Here is a 5,133-nt window from a genome sequence, read left to right as displayed (position 1 = left end):
CCTGGTCAAAATCTAAGACTTCAACCTATGAGTCATAGGAGGGACTCATCAAGTTGATATTAAGGGTTGGAAATTTGGTTAAGTTAAGAGTTGAACCTACGAGTTAGATGACAACTAATTGAGTAATGATGATGCAAGAATACAAGCCTCGGGACATTTTTACGATTCAATAAGATGAATCGTAGAACTTTGGACAAGTCATAAAGGGACTCGTAGAAGGAAATTTAGAGAATCAGAATCTCAGGGTTTTTCAGGCACTGCAAGACAAGTCATTTTCATGACCTGTCAACCTATCTATGACTTGTAAGGTGTGGTTAGTAGGGTTGTTCGGCCAAATTAATGAGGGAAAGTATGGTCTTTTCCCTATACTTTATTAATGTATGTGGATGATTTTAAGACTATATTCCTATTATTAACTATCCTAATTACTCCTAAAACCCTTCATTCTCTCATTAACTCTCAAACATTCTTAACTCTTCTCTCCCAAGGTTCCTTTAAAAGACCTTCTTCATCAAGGTTTTGGTTACGGTTTCTTCAAGGTCAAGTCTCCTTCTCTCAATTTCAGAGTAATATTCACCAAGGTATTTCAGAATTAATCTATGGGTCCTTTCACATATGGAGTCCCAATGTTCTCCCCAAATTTTCTTTATGAAATCTTATTAAAAAATCCCTTATTTCATCATTTATGCATTGGGTCTTCCTATTCATGGTATATTATATGATTATTGATTAAATTATACATCTAATTGAGATTAATTTCATGAATTATGCATGGGTTGATATAAGTAGTATGACCATGCATGTTTTCAATCCAAGTTCATGGTTTTCAATCAAATTGTTTATCTATTGTAGTTTCTACCCTAATTTCAAGTATAAGCTGTGATTACGGATTTCAATTATGATCAAGTTATGAATTTAATGCATGATGTGAAAGATGTGACTTAGGATCCTTAATTGGTGACCTAGGGACCAATGACATGTCTTATGCAAGTATGATTTGTGACGTTGAAGGCTTTTACTCACATTACAACTATGATATAAAAATGAGCAACTCTATGAGTTTTCAACTCTTTTGTGGCACAGAAAGTCGCTACAGAAGCCCTGAAAGTCGCCACTAATATCTTTAGTGGCGACCTTAACACTGTGGCAAGTACTTCCATAACTAAATGTTTCTTGTGACGACTCTTATAAGTCGCCACTAAAATAGCTTTTTTGTAGCAACTTAAGTCGCTGCTAAATGTAAACAAGTATGCCACAAAAAAAACTTCTACAAAGTATATGTTAGGTAAGTCGCCACTGAAGTAGGCCTTTAGTGGCAGTTATAGTTGCCACAAAAAGTATTATAATACCAGTGGCAACTTTCATCGCCACTAAATAAAGGACTGTAGTAGCAATTATTGTCGCCACAAATGTATAATTCTTTCAGTAGCAATTGTAATCGCTACTAAATCTTGAGGTTTGGTGGCAACTTGTTTGTCGCCACAAAAATTACTTCTTTTATAGTGACAAAATTTCATCATCACTAAAACCTTTTTATTCAACTACAATAACCAATTTTAATAATTTCCTCTAAAATTAATATATCCTCATATAATTCTATCAATTACCTATTCATATATCAATATAATCCATTGTAATACAAGAAACACCAAAATAATTCCAAAACTGAATATCATAAGTACTTTCATTACTAAGAAATCAATAAAATATATATTTCACAATAGTTCATTGTTCAATGTCATTAATGCATACACATATGAAAAAGAATATCAAGTGCCTTCAAGCTCCTCCTTTGTCGACGCCATTTGAGATTATGTAAGAACCTTGCCCCTATTAGGAAAAATACAAGATCGCATTTATTATTCTTATAACCTTAATGTTAAAAGAAAAAGGGACGGTTATAAAAAAATGTTAATAGAAAACATGGTGATCAAAATAATATTGCACTAAAAGATTGTAAAACACATCTAAGGAAACAAAGAGACAATATATGTCCAAGTATATTTATACAAAATAGTTTGATCCAAATGCACTAAACTCAGAAATTCAAATTACGCCCAAGTAAATTAAATAACAGTTTATCAATTTAGTTCTGCACAAAGTTTATAATACAGAATATAACCATAAAAAAATGAAAAAATTCAACGACACAAATATATAGAGTGAAAAATCTCACCTCGCTTGAAACTGAGGAGCCAAAATTTTCCATCAAAATGGAAAAAGTAAAAAAAAAATATGAAACAAAAGAAGGACAGGGGCTCATATTTTCTGGGAATTTATTCTAAAATTGAACGATAAACTTAATTCAAAATAATTAACAACTCTATTAGACATAAAGACGAGGCTTTCTCTTGAGGCCAATAACCACATAGAACTAGTACTCTACCAAAATGTGGGGGCCTTTCCAACATATGTGGTGTATATCTTAGCTTAGAAAAACAAAATTCTCCCTTCGCATTTTCAGAGAGAGAAGTTGGACAACCACCTCTTTGTTTCAATCAATGGAGAAATAACTTCATGTATTTCACCCTGTTTGCAGAAATAACATCTTAAGTAGTAGTAATTGTGCCCTTAGTTATAGAACTGATCTTAATTATAAAAAAACACAATAATTAAGGTTATTATTCGATAAGATATTTATAACCCCGAGAATTGATTATTGGCCACTTGTATTGTAGTTAAAACAAAAAAGTCGATAAAGATACAAATAGATTACCTGTTGAATTCTCGACATGTAGCAGCCACTTGTATTGTATGTGTAAAACAAAAAATTAGTTGAGCAGCAAGAAAATTCAATTATCCACACATTCATTTATAGACCTAGGAAAATGGAGGTTGCTGACCTTCTCCGAGACAGCGAATCAGTAAATTGTCGTCGAGTCTTTACCTATGAAAAGCTTATTCAACTGAGTAACCTAAAAACTGAAACTTAGATCCTCAATGAAGTTGTTTAAAATTATGAAAACCAAAATAAGGGGGAAATCTTCCGAGTGATTTTGTGAGGAGATGATTATACCAATTAAATTATTAACTAAGGAAGTTGTTTAAGAAGGAAATAAAGAACCTTTAACATAAAGTTCACCGAAATGATAAACTTCAGCTTGTTATTTTAATGTTGTTGCCATAACGCATCTTTGTTATGAACTTTTTGTGTCATAGATGTACAACGAATTCAACGTAGCCACACCAAAAAGAAGGCAGCATCTCTCAACAGAAACAGTTTGCAAACTGAGAACTAGACAGAAAATTCCCTAGGTTCTCAAAAATTGTAATGATAAAGTGTTTGATAGGGTAATACTAACTGGATTGAAAGAACCAAAAAGATGCATACCACAACTCAAAAGAACTCTAGCAGTAGCTAAACAAAAGAGAAGCTGCATCCACATTGTATTTAAAAAGCTAAACTTTGTAAAGAACCAAAGACTATATCTTATCACAAATGGATCTAAATAAGCAAGCTATCAAGATTTTTAAGGTACAATCTCTGTTTATCTTATGAAGATTTTCAAGAAAATAATGTATTTCGTCTAAGGTGATGGGGAAATAATGAAGACTATTATACTACAGTGACCTTTCATATCATCAAACGGGTAGTTTCCCTATAATATAAGAGTACTATTGGTTAAATTTAAGAATCAACCGTGTAGTTTTCCAATGCCACTGAAATCATAAGATAAAATAAATACAACACTAAGAGTTAAAGTATTTAGACTAAAATTGTGTATTATATAAAATTGGTATATCAAACTTTCTAAATTGCTTTTGCCAAACCACCAACTCATTCATGTCCTAAGCTTGGTCAAACATTTTTGTACAAGTGAGTTGTCAAAAACTTTTTTATCACAATTTCACCTTTCACTGCCCTCAACACTTACTCAAAACCAAAAATTTTCCAAATTTTTAAACTCTCCTGCTTTTTTACATGTTCATTTTTTATTCTTTTCTAGTACTCTTGTCTCATTTCCGATCATAGACCTCAAATCTTACTAACAAAAACATACGCAGTGAAATCCCACGAGTGAGGTCTGGAAAGGGTAGAATGTACCACTAACTCATGGAGGTAGTGAGGCACCTCAAATCTATCAACCAATTTTTTAAATGGTATATCTTCCATAAATCTCACCCTATTTGTATTGCTAATAAAGGTCTCTAAACACAAAAGTCTATTTCCAAATGGTTGGACTTGGTGATAAAAGAATTGCTAACGTAAGGTCATTCTTATGCTTTTGGTTTAAGAAAATTAGGCTCATTTACCATATAGAGCCATCAATAAATTTTACCTTCCATATTATTCTCTGTTTGATTCAAGAACTTCAAATACAGAGACTAATAATCAAAATCACATGTTCAACCAACAAAAATCAAGCTTTGAACTAGTCTCGATTCATTTATGGTGCGAATTGAGTTCTTTTCAATTAAACTTTCACCAGAGTTAAGAATTTTCTTAATCTTCAATTATTTCTTTTTGGAAAAGAAAAAAAAAAGACACAATGATGGAACTTACCTTACTACGAAAAAGACGAACGAGCAGCGGCAGCCAATTGCATCAAGCACGACGCTCCAACGCAAAATTTTGCCCTTTCAGTCGCTCTCGCTTCTCAACTCTATCTTCAATCTCTCTCGCTTGTCACTCTATCTGGGACTGGCAGCAGAACCTTTAATTGAAAACCCTAGAACCCAATAAATAAATAAATCACTGAATATTAAAACAGTGGTTCATATATTATAGGGAAAATGAATAAATATATACATCCACTTTGTGATTTCCAATAAAAGAGTGGTTCATGTATACTCGTCCTTTTATTAAAAAAATCATAAAATTGATTTTTTTAATTTCAAAATTATTACGTGATTTTAAAAAATTAACCTACCCATTTTGTTTACTCATTCAAACCCGATTGAAATAAAAAATAAATCAATTCCTCTTCTATTGAGTCATAAAATATGTTTGGGTCGTGTCCGAATAAAAAAGGAGTTAATGTTTTTTTAGCTGGATCGGGTTTGTGTAGGTTTGAAGGGTAAAAAATGGATGAGGTAATTTTTTAAAACCCCTTGACATTTTTGAAATTAAAAAAAAAAATCAGTTTTAGGATTTTTTTTATTAACGAAAAAAAAGTAAATGTGTTGACGAGG

General features: G+C 32.0%; 1 long non-coding RNA gene across 1 annotated transcript; it reads right to left on the bottom strand.

The window, feature by feature from the left end:
• Positions 1-1,670: 1,670 nt before the first annotated feature.
• LOC129875940 (uncharacterized) lies at positions 1,671-4,704 on the bottom strand. The gene is made up of 3 exons (XR_008763251.1): positions 4,505-4,704; positions 2,717-2,887; positions 1,671-1,830 (listed from the first exon to the last, which is right to left on the bottom strand). It is a non-coding gene; the product is annotated as an uncharacterized LOC129875940 (long non-coding RNA).
• Positions 4,705-5,133: the final 429 nt, after the last annotated feature.

Source organism: Solanum dulcamara, chromosome 2, assembly GCF_947179165.1.
Source record: "Solanum dulcamara chromosome 2, daSolDulc1.2, whole genome shotgun sequence".
In the NCBI taxonomy this organism is placed as follows: Eukaryota; Viridiplantae; Streptophyta; class Magnoliopsida; order Solanales; family Solanaceae; genus Solanum; species Solanum dulcamara.
The sequence above is the reverse complement of the archived record's forward strand: the minus strand, read 5'-3'. Positions and strand labels throughout refer to the sequence as shown.